Source organism: Balaenoptera ricei, chromosome X (assembly GCF_028023285.1).
Source record: "Balaenoptera ricei isolate mBalRic1 chromosome X, mBalRic1.hap2, whole genome shotgun sequence".
Taxonomy (NCBI): Eukaryota; Metazoa; Chordata; class Mammalia; order Artiodactyla; family Balaenopteridae; genus Balaenoptera; species Balaenoptera ricei.
Genome location: NC_082660.1, coordinates 5,844,661 through 5,861,366, shown reverse-complemented (window position 1 = coordinate 5,861,366; position 16,706 = coordinate 5,844,661). Strand labels below are relative to the sequence as shown.

Genomic DNA, 16,706 nt, shown 5'->3' with positions numbered 1-16,706 from the left:
TTACCAATGCCATTTTTAACAGAACTAGAACAAAAAATTTTTAGATTTGTATAGAAACACAAAAGACCCCAAATAGCCAAAGCAATCTTGAGAAAGAAAAATGGAGCTGGAGGAATTCAGGCTCCCTGACTTCAGACTATACTACAAAGCTATAGTCATCAAAACAGTATGGTACTGGCACAAAAACAGAAATATCGATCAATAGAACAGGATAGAAAGTCCAGAGATAAACCCATGCACCTATGGTCCATTAATCTTTGACAAAGGAGGCAAGAATATAAAATGGAGAAAAAACCGTCTCTTCAATAAATGGTGCTGGGAAAAGTGGACAGCTACATGTAAAAAAAATGAAATTAGAACATTCTCTAATACCATACACAAAAATAAACTCAAAATGGATTAAAGACCTAAATGTAAGACTTTAAGAAGAAAACATAGGCAAGACACTCTGACATAAACCACAGCAAGATCTTTTTCAAGCCGTCTCCTAGAATAAGGGAAATAAAAAGAAAAATAAACAAATGGGACCTAATTACACTCCAAAGCTTTTGCACAGCAAAGAAAACGATAAACAAGACACAAAGACAACCCAAAGAATGGGAGAATATATTTGCAAATGATGCAACTGACAAGGGATTAATCTCCAAAATGTGTAAACAGCTTATGTGTGGCTCAATATCAAAAACAAAAAACAAAAACTAAAACAACCCAATAAAAAAATGGGCAGAAGATCTAAAGAGACATTTCTCCAAAGAAGATATACAGATGGCCAAGAGGCCCATGAAGAGATCCTCAACAGCACTAATTATTAGAGAAATGCAAATCAGAACTACAATGAGATACCACCTCACACCAGTCAGAATGGCCATCATCAAAAAGTCTACAAACAATAAATGCTGGAGAGGGTGTGGAGAAAAGGGAACTCTCCTACACTGTTGGTGGGAATGTAAGTTGGTGCAGCTACTATGGAGAACACTATGGAGGTTCCTTAAAAAACTAAAAATAGAGCTACCATATGATCCAGCAATCCCACTCCTGGGCATACATCCAGAGAAAACCATGATTTGAAAAGATACATGCACACCAATGTTCACTGCAGCACTTTTTACAATAGCCAAGACATGGAAGCAACCTAAATATCCATCAACAGAGGAATGGATATTATGTGCTACATAAAAAAATGGAATATTACTCAGCTATTAAGAAGAATGAAATAATGCCATTTGCAGCAACATGGATGCAACTAGAGATTATCATACTAAGTGAAAAAAGACAAATATCACATATCACTTATATGTAGAATCTAAAAAAATGATACAAATGAACTTATTTACGAAACGGAAACAGACTCACAGACGTAGAGAAAGAACTTATGGTTACCGGGGGGAAGGGACAGATAGATTGGGAGTGTGAAATTGACATGTACACACTGCTATATTTAAAATAGATAACCAACAAGGAACTACTGTATAGCACAGGGAACTCTGCTCAATATTTTGTAATAACCCAAATGGGAAAAGAACTTGAAAAAGAATAGATACACGTATATGTATAACTGAATCACTTTGCTGTACACCTGAAACTAACACAACTCCAATATAAAATACTGGATATATACTCCAACATAAAATTAAAAAAATTAAAAACAAAAAATAAACAAACAAAATAAGAAAACAAGAAAAACCAAAAACCAAAAAACAAAAAGACCTAAGGTAAGATTTTGCTCCTTATGTATTAATAATGAATTCAAATACAATATTAATGTTTTAAATAAATATATATCTTCCCTTAATTATCATAAGCATCTCCTTTTCTGTTTACACACAAAAACCTTACAAATTCAAATAATAAAAAGATCATGTTTTCAATTCGCACTCAGTAATAGGCATATTTTGGATAAAGAGAATCTTTTAAAAAAAACATATCATATGTGTGCAAATTCCCTGGCGGCCCAGTTGTTAGGACTCCACTCTTCCACTGCTGAGGGTGTGGGCTCGATCCCTGGTCGGGGAACTAAGATCCAGCAAGCCATGAGGTGCAGCCAAAAAATATAAAATAAAAAATTTAAAAAATAAAAAATCATATGTGGATAAACGTCTTCAGTTCAACTCACAGAAAACAAGCCAAACTGATCTAAAATGAGTCACAGAGGTTTAGAATAGGGGTCAGCAAGTGTGATAGCCTGCTGACCAAACCCAGCTACCATTTTTATAAAGGTTTTGCTGGAACACAGACACGTCTGTTAATCTATGTACTGTCTATGGCCACTTTTAGGCTCAAACAGCAGAGTTGAGTAGTTGAGATGGAGACCATATGCCTGCAAAGCCAGTAACGTTTTATTATCTGGCCCTGTTCAGAAAAGGCTTGCTGGTCTCTGGTCTAGAGCTGTGGATCTCAAACTTGAACTCGCATCAGAATCCCTGGAGGTTTGTTAATGTACGGACAGCTGCTCCCACCCTGCAGCAGAGGTTCTGATCCAGCAGGTGGGGGGTGGGTGCTGAAAATCTGCATTTCTAACCAGCTCCCAAGCAATGCTGATGCCGCTGGTCTGAAGACCACAATTTGAGAACCCCTAGTGAAGACTAAACATTACTCGCCACAGCTGTACCAGTTTCCTCTGCTTAAACGATGATACTGTTAAATGGCTAAATATATGCTGCTGAAGTAGCAACTTCCATTGCACCTTTAATCCAAGCATCATCCATCCCAAAGTATTCTTATCAGTAGCTCTGAAGTGTAGATAATCATTACCCACCTCCCTCACTGGACTGATCAGGGGCTTATGTCATCACAGGGGCTGAACGACTTGTCCTGGAATAGACCCAAAGTCAAGAGTACTAGGTGACTAAAAGCCCAGATTTCTTCAGCAATTACTGGGCTCTCCAGGTCACATGGTGTTTTTATAGGAATTCTAGACTCGCATAATGGAAAAAGAACCAGAGGTCAACTTGACAGTTGCCTTGCCTCTAAGGCCCAGGCAGACGTAGAAGTTCCCAGCTACCCAGGGTCCTCAGTGCCATTCTCCAACCACAGAGAAACAAAAGAGAGCAACTTGCCACGCACATTCAAAGTTGGAGCTCTCAGCAAAATATAGGTGCCATTTGCTCACAGTTTCAAGAGAATTCAACAAGGGTAAAACGACCTTGAAAAATAAACTAACTCTCTGGCAGTCAAGTGGTGATTCTGTTTTCTGTGATTACATTCCATTGTTTGGAAAAGAATTTTCAATGCCAGTGTTATCAAGACTATCTATCATATTAGTAGTAAGGAGTTAAGTTTTTAAAGACATGATCTGGAATCAATTATATCGTATAATAGCTTTGCAATCTGGGACAATATAGGAGGTCTTTTCATGAACGTCACATCCAGTCAAAATACATGCTCGATTTGAATACCAGAGCCACCCAGATTCGTTACATTACGAACCTTCAAAACTCTTGACATATATAGCCCTTAAAAGAGAATCATGTTTGGTTAGTCATTTTAAAAAGATGAAAAGGAAAACAATAGTAGTTCTGAGGTCAAGTTCACAGTTAGCTAAAAGAAACAGTTGAGAACACACTGAAAGATTAAAACTGCCATGTGACATGTGAAGGTTGAAGCCAGCCCTTGATGAAGGGTTCAGATTTTATCTCCTTCTGCATATGCAGAATGGCACCACTAAAGTTACAAGACAAAGAACCACAATTCAATGACAATCGTTTTTCTTTGGCAACTACGTCTGTCCCTATAAAACATGCCCTTTTCCTGATGGCTGGCATCTTCCACACGGAAAACTCAGCACGGATGAGAAAGAACATGAAAACACCCCCCACCCCCGAATTACGATGCTGTTCAAAGGCGTAATCAAGCATCCAACAGATAATGAGCACACTGACCTTCCAATGCAATACACCAACCTTCAGAAATCCACGACTGTTCACACCACTCATCAGCCGAAGTAAATCTAATACCATGTACAAAGCCATACACTATCCTTCTTAAGAGGAATACGTACATTTATATTTCACTTTGATGGCAATCTGGAACCAAACCAGTTCAGGCAAAGTAATGTACTTTGATATGGTGTCATATTAAGTAAATTTCACTTCTCTCTAACACTGTTAAAAATCTGTGACACTGTACTGATTACAGTTCCAGATTCCCAGTGGTATAATATCTCCTCTCTAGTTACCAGCCGCTGACCTCTCACCCTCCCTCGTCTCCCCTGGTTCATCAGTCGTGGTCCTCTCTGTGATGCCCAGAGCCTTGTTCCTCTTTCCATCTCCTGCTTCTTATTAACGCTTTCCTTTACAGAACCAACAAACCATTATGGCTCTGTTGTTTGGATGTCCCCAAACACTGCCTGCTCCAAATACCCCCTGTCCTTCCATCAATTTGCCATCATTTGGGATGCCTTCATCTCAGACATCTTTTATCAAGTACTCGTCTCTCTGGCCACGCGCACTTCTATTCCTCTAGCTCATGTCCTCCTGCAAACATCTTCCACCTCCAGCCCCTTCACCTCTTTGTCTTCTCCCGTACATCGTCCAGCTGTCTCCTGTTCCTTCAGGTACCCAGCCAATGCCTTCAACTCCTGTGGCCCAGTGTCTTACACACATCCTCTATCAACAGTCTAATACTAAGTTGATCTATGCCCCAAATATTGGCTTGTGTGCTCTATATTTGCTATTTACTTATCTCCGCCCTCGGGGATATGTACCATCTTCATTGTAGAGGTGAGAAACCTGAGAAACAAAGCACCTGCCTAGAATTACATCAAAGATTGGAATGGGGCAGCCTGGCCAGAGCCCTGACTTGGTCACTAGGGCTCCCATTTCTCTGCCTCAGTGAAAAGTACCAACACGTCTCTTCTGGTGAATGTGTGAGTGGGGTGCAGGGGCCCTGCTATCCATGTTTCCCCAGAAGTGGCCATGATCAATATATCTAACAAAACCAACAAGCAGGGAGAAAGATACAAAATATGGAGAATTAAGCATGGAGAGAGTAAACCCTAGTGGTACTCTGTCTTTGGTTCTAGTTTCTTGGACACTTAATACATGCTTATACCTCTTGCATTTTTTGGAGTCTTTGGATAGATGATGCTTTTTCTTAATGGCTAAACCTTACATCCGATGACTGTATCCCTCATTCTTAGCCACATAATGTACTTTTCTACAAAGAGAAAACAGAAGTTCTGAGATTGGAACTTCTTAGTGTGAGACTGACTCTTTTATCTGTGAGAGGGGCAATCTTTCCTTCCTTATCTCCTCCTGCAAAGATTCCTATTGTCTACCTGTATTCTGGATCCCACTGGCTTCTGAGTTCTTGGGATAGTCACCAGAACTATTATCTATTCTCCTTCCAGAATTTTGTCCTCTCCCTCCAATGCTTCCTTTCCACCCACATTTAAACATACTCATTTTCGGACTTCCCCGGTGGCGCAGTGGTTAAGAACCTGCCTGCCAATGCAAGGGACACGGGTTCGAGCCCTGGTCCGGGAAGATTCCACATGCCGAGGAGCAACTAAGCCTGTGCGCCACAGCTACTGAGCCTGTGCTCTAGAGCCCACAGCCACAACTACTGAGCCCACGTGCCGCAACTACTGAAGCTTGCACGAGTAAAGCCTGTGCTCCACAACAAGAGAAGCCACTGCAATGAGAAGCCCGTGCACCGCAACGAAGAGTAGCCCCCGTTTGCTGCAACTAGAGAAAGCCCACACGCAGCAACAAAGACCCAACGGAGCCAAAAATAAATAAATAAATAAATAAATAATTTTTAAAATAAATAAATATACTCATTTTGCAAATAAGCAAAACAAAACCTCTCCTTCAACTTCCATCTGCTTCCCAAGCTTGTCCTCTTTACACAGCCAGGGGTCCCTACATTTGCATGCTTTGTTTTCTCATCTCTCATTAAACTTCACCTTTAAATGGAAAGAAATCACCCTAAGCAAGAGAGAGAAAATGCTAAATCACATTTTTAAAAAATTTAGTAAACCTTTTGTTATAGCATAGTTTTAGATTTACAGGAAAGTTGCAAGAATGTTGGAGAGTTCCCCTATTTTAACATCTTCCATTCATCCGGTACTTTGTTACAACTAATGAACTGATACTGACACACTACTATTAACTGATGTTTATACTTTATTTGGATTTCCTTAGTTTTCCCCTAACATCCATTTATTGCACCAGGATCCAAATCAGGACATCACATAAACTTTTAGTGGCCATAGCTTCTTGGTCTCATTTAGGCTTTGACAGTTTCAGACTTTCCCTGTTTTTGATGACCTTGACAGATTTATAGAATGTCTTTCAATTTTGCTTTTTCCAGTGTTTTTCTCGTGATTAGGTTGGGGTGACAGGCATCTGGGAGGAAGACCACAGAGGTAAAGTGCCCTTCTCATTACATCATATCAAGGTCACATGCTATCAACATGACATATCCCAGTTGACATTGACCTTGATCCCTGGGCTGATCAAGTGTTTCAGGTTTCTCCACTGTAAAATTACTCATCTTCTTTTACTTCTGAGGAACAATTTTTAACAATAAAAGTTTCAAATACTTAACTTTAGAGTGTCTAAATCACTAGTGAATGCGGTTACACCTACATGTCTGTGTGAGTTGTCCTTTGCGGAAGTGCACCTTGATTTTGTACCGAGATGGAGAGGCACAGAGAGAGCGAGAGACACAGCGAAGCCCAAGCACTCCAAAGAACAGGGCCTTCAAGGGACCAAGAGAATACAAGCATTTGGGGTTGAACAAATATCCTAGGCTGAATGTGGAATCATGAACTTAAGTGGACCGACAGGGTTATAGTCTCATTATTTGGGAAGTAAAGTTACTGTAACACAAAGACTCTAAATACAGAAGTTCAAATGGACTACACGTTTGCTTCTCTCTCATGCAACAGCCCAGAGACGTCTGGATGGCTAACTTTGCCATCCTCAACCCATGACTCAGCACCTGTGAGCTAAGGTCAGCTGCTCCGTTTGCCAACACTGTTCAGCCAACAGGAAGGAAAGAAGAATGGAAGGTATCTGTCCTTCTTTCTCAAGAATTGGAGGCAGAAATTGTTCATGTTGTTACCATTATATTCCACTGGCCTGAACTTAGTCATGTGACTGCATACCAAGCTACAAACTAGTGGGGCAATGCAGGATCTAACTGGATGCCCGCCTGCTTGCTAAAACTTGGTTAGGTTTATAGGAATAAAGTATAGAACAGAATGAATACTGGGAGAATAAATACTGGTCAAAATGAGCAGACCTTTAACTGAATACCTGGTGGCAGGTTGTTTTTTCTTCCAATAAAAAGACAATATCTGGACCAAAGTTGCAAATCGAATCAGCATCTTGTTGAGTTTACGAATCTACATCATTCTCCAAGTCCCACCCACACATCTCAAACAAGCGAGTCAAATGGGGCTGTGATAGAAAACAATACACCTGACACTTTCCAGTTTTGATGGTGGCCCTAGTCTCTGCTACTCTCCTCAGGAATGCAATATTAACTTTGGTTCAGTCTTTCAGTAGGGAAGGCAATTCTGTGAGCTTCTATTCTTCCTTCCACACAAGTCTTCACTCCATGGATTATGGAGACCCAGGTGCCTCCTGTCTCTGCCCCGACTGTGCACTCGGGTCTTGGGAAAATGAGCCCATTGCTCCTCCCCGCCCCCCAAAGATCCTATTTTTACCTGACTCTCAGAATCCCACTCTGACTGCGGGAATCATCTGTACTCTGGGACCCAGCAGTTGGAATCAGCTCACAGGCAGCGTTAAGTACAACCTAAGACGCAATACATTCTCCTTTTGCCGTTTTCAGACACCCAGGGAAAGGGCCACCAGCCCCTGGAGGAAGGCCAGAGGAGGATTTGTAGTTCACACCCGAGCATTGTCTCAGGTACCTGGTCTAGGCGGCACGGCTTGCCCTTCATACCAACGTCTTGAGGTTGACTGAGAGACTAAGACTACTTCTGTGCTTAACCTGGCTTCTGGTTACTAGTCCTAATGTGCTTCACATGCACAGGTCAAGTAGGACAGTAGCAAAATTCTTAAACTCTCCATCACAAAGAAAATGAAAAGAGGATTAGGTGGAGGGTAAGTAATGAGTGGACCTGACATGGGGCCTGGCAACAACTAGGAACGTGGAAAATTCACACATCTTGTCCTTACACCCTGCTTGGGTATAAGGTTGGGACCTTCTGACCTAACAGTGTCAGATCTCTGTAACACGCCCAGCAAAAGCTACCCTGTGCTATCACGCTGAAGTGACTGAATTCAAGAATCCACCGTAGCGAGCAGTGATAAGACATAGTTATGCTGAGTCTGCTGCGTTAAACACGAATATATAATACCTCTCCACAAGCAAGAAAACACACCAGCAATAATTCTGCATTCTCTGAGCATTTTGGAGTGGTTTTTATAGGTATTAGAGGTAAACTACATACATTCAACCAGTGCTTCGTCACTTACCCATCTAAATGACAAATAGGGGAAAACATATAGGAAAACATATCCATAATTTTCTGAGTTACAGACAAAATGCAGTTAATGGTAACCATTTCAATATCCAAAATTAACTTCTTAATTTCAAAACTAAAATTACAACTGAAATAAATTTTGTAGTATAAATTAAAACAGTCTGACATTCCAAAGGGGTCTGAAATGAACATATGTATCTTGATAATTTACTGAATTTACTGAAACAATGTTTTGGATGTCTTGAAAACGTTTCACCTTATTTTTAGCCTAATTAGTAATCAACAACTTGATTTACTCGCTTATTGGTGAAAAGAAATGGGGAGGGCTTTGTTCTGTTATATAGGAAACATTATTTTTAGTAAACAAACATCAAAATATGTTTCCTCTGTGAAGGTAGGGCAAAATCTTCAAATGCGATCTGTGCCTTTCCCTATGTAAGTGACACACTGACAGATTCAATTTAGTTTTAAGATCTGCTCTGGCACTGACAGAATGTTAAGCATTCCACTGCTATAGATCTGCACCGTTTTAATTTTTTAATTTTTTTCTTCCTAATAATGAAGTTCCAACAAAACAGCTAGCCAAGTAAACGCCATGTGAGCGTTCAAGGTTGATGGATTACGCTCGGTAATTCTGGTTAATGAGGCACTAAAATGATGAGCAGAGAGACCAAGGAATTGGTGACAGCTTGGCAGTGCTGATGACTTCTCCAGGGACAGATACTAGGAGAAGCACTCAGGAATAAGTAGTCTGCACACTCTGTAAACAACAAGGGCATTAACATATCAGGTCAACAGGCAGATTTCAAGAGTGGAGAGCAAAACTTACCTAAGGGCGTCCCTGAAGCGCCTGCATTCACCTGTACCTCTCATCACGATGGAAATCAAAGCCTTGTCTTTCTTCAGGTGACTAGAGTTGGTTTTCACTCTCCTGAAACCAGAGGTTTCCTGATCAGTACAGCTAACTCATCAAGTGGAATTATCCCCTTTGTTGTGCATTGGTTTGATATGATTTCCAGCCCACTTGCTCATGACAACAACAAAGTTGTGATTATAAGTAAAGTTGTTCTGATGTATAAGAGAAATTGTTGTCAGGACGTCATCATGCATGCATGTGGTTAACAACAAAAACATGGGAAGCAGCAGCAGCTAGGGCAGGGGCCTTCAGACTACACACACCCAGAATCTGTGAGGACTGTCCCAGGGTGTTTGGTCCGGGCAAGGCGACTGCGGACCTGAATGGCCCTCTGAAGACCTGGGGGCATCAGCTCCAGCCTGGGCAAGGCGACTCTTTGCCGGCAGTGCTGGAGACCATGAAGCAGCCCCAGGAAGGAGATAATCTCAACCACAACACCTGTACCTTCACTCCCTGGCAAGGCGCTCCAGCAACAAGGATTTTCACTTTGGACCCATCGCCAGCACTGACACATGGCTCTCAGTTGGCCAAGCAACTCTTCAGAGAACCAACGCAGAGAAAGGTACACCTCAACTAAACTTGGACTCTATTCCTTTCATCGTCCCCTTGCCTGGAACAATAGTGTGATTAAGCTATTATTGGCTTGGAGTATGTTACTTCTTTAATGGTTTATTAACAGACATTATCCTGTACTCTACTGGCTTGTGAAATTACGGGTAATTTCTGCAGTGAACCTGTGTTAAATTAATTACTGGCAAAGACAATCACAGTCTCTGAGCATAATTTGCTGCCCCGACAAAACACCCTTCTAAAGAGCATGGTTTCCTTTTATGATTAAATGTTTGCTATCCATAAAAACTGACCTTGGGGAGACCTAAGAAATCTTTTTCTTCCTCCACTGGGGCAAGGAGAACAGAAATGACGGGAAGGTTTTGTATGAATTTCACAGTGGTTAAGACCAGGAAACTGACAATGTTGATATCTGCTGATACGAAACTCAGTAATGGTTTTAATGATAACTCAAGGTTTTTACCTCTTTCAGAAATAAACAACGAAAGTAACAAGTCAACACATATAATTCTCCTGTTTAAACCTTAATTAGGAAAAATGCCCTAGGATATTATTTTAGAAACATGAAGAACCTTAGGTTTCCTTCAGCTTCTTAGCTTGCCTTATTTTGACATCAAATTGCATGTAATTGTCCCTGCATGTGTCTGCATGGACTCATATAAAGACAACTGAATTTAGTAATTGCAAGATATTACCTTTTTAATTGAATTTATCAGTAAGTTTGAATCTACAGCCCCTGGATAGCACTGGGAGTAGGAGAAAAAATTCACTGATTTTGTTATTTCCTCAGGCAGCAAGGGGTCAATGGTGTCTGGCCTCTTTCAGCAGTATTGATACATTAGAGTCTGCACTTTTAATTGTTCCATTTTTAACAGGGCTGTAAACCAAACGCAAAAACCAAAGTTTTCTTTGTAAAGTTTTGCAAAGTTATATATACATCCATCAAACTACATTCACTCACAGTTTCTATTTAGAATTTGGCTTAATGGAGTAATTTTCCTGCACCTGCTTTGATGTAACACTGCTGAGAAACCCTGCATTAGAAGAGGGGGTAGAATCTCATGGAGAGAAAATGCCCAGAGAGGCTGCCTACCCTTGCTGGTAATCTTTCCTATCAGGGGTCCTCCGTCCCGGGAGAGGAATGAGGAGTTGGCAGAGATGACCGAAGGGTATCTGCGCTGGGCCATCCCTTGAGAGGCCGGCATAGAGCCCTATCCGACTCCTGCCATACTCTTCTGAGTGTCCTAACGCTCCTGACCAGGTAGAGTCCGCTCCCTGGGGCAGCATACGTTCTTTCTGCACCTCTGGTTCCCAGCACAGACCTACGCACGAGGCAGATGCTACATGAACATTTCCTGAAGCAATGGAAAGTGTTTCCATTCCTAGCACCAATGACTAGGACAAATACTTGGACTTTTTTTTTTTTTTTTTTCTTCTTCAGTTAAACACAGAGTGAGTAGTATCTACAGCCATTCCCACTTTTCTGTTGGTTGAAAGTGATAGCACCACTTAACCCCTTACTCCTTTATTTATGAATTCCTTACGGAATAACGATAGATCAGTAAAATGAGGGCCCCTATGAATTTCATTGCCGTCTACTCATAATTCCCTATTGCCTATTTTTATTTGAATAAGAGCTCAAATACATTACAAACTTAGAGTATCACCATGGTACATATTTTACTTGCGTGATTTATGAAGGCCCACAGGGTAGTGACAATTACTATCCCCGTTTGACATTTGTCATCCAGTGCAGAGACGTTCAGATACAGAGCCCCGAGGTGGAGGCCCGCAGTTCCCACCCAGGCAGTCGGCCTGCGGTCCCCCTCCCCTTCCCCAGCCCTCTATGTCTCCCCTCCAAGCTCGTGCATGAAAGACTGCAGTGCGCTGTATGAGGCGGTTATTTCATCCCCGTCTCACAGTCAGGACGGAAATCCCGTGTGGTTAAGCAAGCTGGCTCAGACCCCCCGCAGGAAATGGCAGAGCCGGGACTCAGGCTGTTTGACTTGTCAGGCTTCCAGCGCCCTCGCCGCAACAGTGCGCTTTCTGTGTGCCCAGACGTCAACCAGCCACCAGCACGGCCACCTACGACTGTGGTTTAAAAGGCATGAGACCCCTTTTCCCAGTTCCTTGTGGCGAGAGGGCACTGGCATGGCCAAGACTGTCAAGCCAAACGAGGCTGGTTACTCCAACTGTTACTACTCTCTGATAACCTGGCCACGTTCTCCAAAGACACCTCAAAAAAACCCTTAAAAAGTAGAGCCTATTACGTCCTCATCTGTTGCTCGAATGTTTTCACCTGGAGCAGGGGCAACATTGACTTGCAGAATTGAGTTGCATTTTGTCTAAAATGTATTTTCAGTCTCCTCCCCAATCGGGTTTTCAGGAAGGACAGAGGAACATCTTTGAAAAGTACGAGGGTTAGCTATTTGCAAACAGCAGATGCATCTGAAGAAATGGGAGTGTTTTCTTTTAACATCTGAGATGCTAATACCTCAGAGACCTCTCCTAAGCATTTGGTTTCACCATGTGATTTGCTTTGCCAGGCATATTCTATTTGAAGTTTCTACTCATCAGCGAAGCACTCTAGACTTCAAAGGCACTTCAACATCGGTTGACTTGAGTCAGAAATCTTTTGCATTCACACAGCATGAGTCATGGCACCTGAAAGAGTTTGTTGGAGTATTTCTCAATCCCTTTCACTCAAGGGAGACTGAGTGCGACAACACTCCTTAGGAAGCCCTTCACAATTCTTGCTGAATGTTTTTAAATGGCTTTTGAATAGATCTCATTTGGTTTTCTATTAGGAATCCCCTCCTTAATTTGAAGACATCATTTTTTTCTTAACCTATTTATAGTTGAACCAAACTTAGAACAACAATAACAAAACATTACACTAAGGTATATTTCATGCCCATTTGACTGAAATAAAAGTCAAAGAAATTCTTTTGTATTTTAGAAACAAATATAATGACTGAAATCTAATGGAATTTGGGATTCAGTCTTACTGTTCTAAAATCAATAGGAAATTTTATGAATTTATATTTTGACTGATATTCAGGAATGCCAAACTTCCTACGAGATTCTAAGTGATCATGAATAAAAATGTGATTGTAGCTTGGTAGCCTGTAACAGGCCAGGATTCATCAAATTTTCCATTCTGTGGGCTGTCCTGTTTAATCAGTAACTCCTGGCCCAGCCTCATCTCTCTGCCAGGCTTAATAGGTTGAAGTGGATTGAAATGGATTAGGAATAAAGTACTTCTCTGCTTGGAAAAAGCTAGAACTTTGATTGCACTTTAAACTCATATTAAAATTAATTTTCAAAAATACCAAACACGGACACCACAATCCCCTTTTTGCAACTTCCAGTCAACCATAAAACCACACAATTAAGGTATATATGTTTTTTAAATGCAAAGCAAATTTCATTTTTTAAAACAAGTTACTACCACCGAAAGGTTACGTTCCCTGCAGCACCAGGCCCGAAGCATTCTTTGTTTCATCAGATGACTAAGAAGCTAATTAGAGAATTCTACATGTTTAACTAACTTTAAGACAGAATTGGAAAATGTGGAAAAATATTCTAACAAATTTGTTTTCTTGTAGCCTATGGTACCAGTCAATATTTTTACCAGTGACGCTGTTCTTATTCTGTTTACTTTGGTTACAAGTTTACAAAAATCTATGAAATAACAAGAAAACTTTCCAACCCTTAACTCAACTTTGTAAACCTCCAGTGTGGGATTCCTGTCCCTTGGACTATGAAACCACCTCCTATTTTTTTTTTTTTCCCCTTTCATCAGAAATAATTTGAGAACATATCCCCTTGGTCTTTAGAACGTTCTGCAAGGAAGGAAGGCCCAGACATGTCTTCAGTTTACAGACTCAGAAAGGGCAACTGGAGACTCCAAGCACAGTACATCGACACTGGGTTATAAAATTGTGACCTTGTGCTGCCAGAGAAGGGGGTGCAGTCTGAGGCTTCAAGGTATCTACTTAGCATGCTTGGGCTGCTGTAATAAAATACCGGACCGGGGGCTTAAACAACACATACTTATTTCTTACAGCTCTGGAGGCTGACAAGCCCAAGGTCAAGGTGTTGGCTGATTCCATGATCTCCCTCTTCCTCTCCTTATAAAGATACTAACCTCAGCACAAGGGCCCCACCCTCACGACGTCATCTAACCCTCGCTACTTCCCAAAGACCCCTACCTCCACATGCCATCCCACTGGGCATTAGGGCTTCCACACATGAACTTGGGGAACACAATTCAGTCCATGGCAGCACCTTAGCCTCCGCAGTTTCCATTTAGAAAACAGGGTCTTGGGAAATGAGAGAAGGGTGCCGAGTGTACAGAATTCTCAGAGGCTCTGAACAAGAAACCTCAGCAGCCATGGTCCTTGCCCTTGGAAAGAAGCACTCTGGAGGGAGAGAGAGAGGGAGAGAGGGAGAGAGAGAGAGAGGGAGGGAGAGAGGGGGAGGGAGAGAGAGAGAGAGAGAGAGAGAGAGTGTGTGTGTGTGTGTATGTGTGTGTTGGTGGGGGGGGGGGAACAAAGCTGCCACTTTCAGGAGAGGATCCTACAGTGGAGAAGGGTTGTCCTCAAGAGCATGGAATGGGCACCCAGGCTTGGAAGACGGGGAAAGTGCAAAAGAAGAAAATAACCACCTGGGAGTGATGACACACTTTCTGCTGTGAAGAATGGAGAAGAAAGCACCCAGTGGAGTTGACAGACAGTGAGAGGCCCACTCAGCGGGACATGTACAGCAGAAAGAAAGACACGGAAGAAGAAAATAGTTATTCTGGAGAACAAGCGTGATAGAAGGAGAGGAGAAAGCAGGCATGAAAAGGCGCTGAGGGAAGGAGCACACAGAGCCAAGACACCAGAAAGACATCGTTCTGAGAGTGCAGGTGGGAAGACCTGACCGGAAAAGGAGGGACGGTGACAGAGAAGCAAGTCGGAGAGTGGGCCGTCACAGACTGGGTGTCAGGCTGCAGGAAAGGAAGGGCAGGGCGCTGGGTGGACAAGTGGGATGAAAGGAACAGTTAGCTGCAGAGAAAATAGGATGGAGTTTCTAGAAAGTTTAACTTTCAAGAGAGTCAACACCAGGTTTAAATACTTGGGAAATGATGATATCATCAATGATATTATCTGCACTTGGAGGTAGTGGGTTTCCTCAACTCCAAAGACGCCAAAGATACTGGGTATTCTCTGCCCATCACCTCCTGGGCTTACTGAATGGCCAATGCCCATCTCAAAAACGTTTTCAGTTTCTAAAAACTGCACAAGCCATGCCAAGTTCGTAGCATCACCTGACCCTTTCTAACTCGCTCTCACCGCAAGGTCTGTCATTTCCTCCTTTCCTTGTCTTTCTCCTTGCCTGTCTCTTCCCTCTGCTTTAAGAGGAACTGCATGCTCCTTACACGCAGCCTCTCTCAAGAGCACCTTGGACTCTTCAGAGAAAAGGAGCTAAATTAAGCTAATGAATATAAACAAATGCACATCTCAGATTCTGAAATGAAGCAAAAGCGTCTTCCAGACTCACCCAGTTGAATCATTAAAGGTGACATTAAAGACTTTCTACATCTATCAAATGTATAACCATCATAATAGAGAGATTCTACTGAGACAGAAAATGAGGCTACCATTTTCCGATTTGAATAATAGCAAGCGAATCTGGAATAGTAATGGGTTTACAGTTCCATTACAGTTCCTGCTGCATTCTCACAAACATTACCTCGCCCGCCTGCTGGTTCACTGACAGATATTTTATGTTTCCCCCAAAGTCTCTGAAGGAATGTTTTTTGAATTGCTGTAAGCATGATCCTTGCTGTTTCCAGTGTCTCACCCTTCCAATAATTCAAAAGAGAAAAATGGTTTGAGTTTTCTTGATGTTTTCCCCAGCATACCCTACTTATGTCAAGTTCAGCCTTCCCATGTAAACACCGAGATCTGCCACAGTCTAGAAGTTCAGTGTCTGGAGAAGCACATTAGTCATGCAGGCCTTGCAGCAACACATGGTCTCCAGTTCTGACCCTGGAGATACCACGAACCGTATTAATGTAGCAATGCCACCAAACCAGAAGGGACTTAATACTAAAAGGACTCTGACCTACTTTATTTTAGAAATAACTATGCCAGGAAGAATAACCTCTATGTCTGTTATTACATTTTTAACAATTATTTCTTTAATTACTAGAACTTTAGTTAATAATCAGCTAAACATGTATGAGTTTGGGGGAGGAATAGGAAATCTGGGACACCTGACTCTCTAGATTTTCATTCTTTTCATGTAAGGAGTTCTTACAGGGATAACATGGATGAGTTTGGTCAAGATACCATTTATAACAATGTACACTATACCGTTTTTCCAATGATGCCTGAGGTATTCACGGATCTGATTTACTCTTAAAAGACAGAACACATCTTTAAGGGACAATCAGAGGACTGCTGGGTGGGCAGAATTCTGGAAGTGGAATCTGGAAGTCTGCCCTCAAATTGCTAAGATGAAGAAGACACTAACACACACAATTACGATTCTTTTTTAAGGCAGCGGGAAAGTGTTCATCACGGCCCCCCCCCTTCACGTTCCTTGATCTTTATCACATTAAAAGGTGAAATATTTGTGCAACACACAAACAAGCAAAAGACCGCGGATGGATTCAGCTGGGTTGATGGAAAACCTTTTCTATTTACAACTTTACATTAAGTTCTAATTTTCAGGAACCACACGAGATGAAATTTTTTTCTAAATCAA

General features: G+C 41.7%; 1 long non-coding RNA gene across 17 annotated transcripts in view; it reads right to left on the bottom strand.

Annotated features, from left to right (window-relative positions):
• The window catches only part of LOC132356824 (uncharacterized), a 551,323-nt gene that overhangs the window by 368,509 nt on the left and 166,108 nt on the right, over nt 1–16,706 (bottom strand). For 16 of the 17 annotated variants that reach the window (XR_009500095.1, XR_009500102.1, XR_009500103.1 and 13 more), the window contains one exon: nt 9,291–9,392. The exons of the other annotated variant lie outside the window; for it this stretch is intronic. This is a non-coding gene — a long non-coding RNA (uncharacterized LOC132356824). The remainder of the gene's footprint in view (nt 1–9,290; nt 9,393–16,706) is intronic. 17 annotated transcript variants of the gene reach the window in all.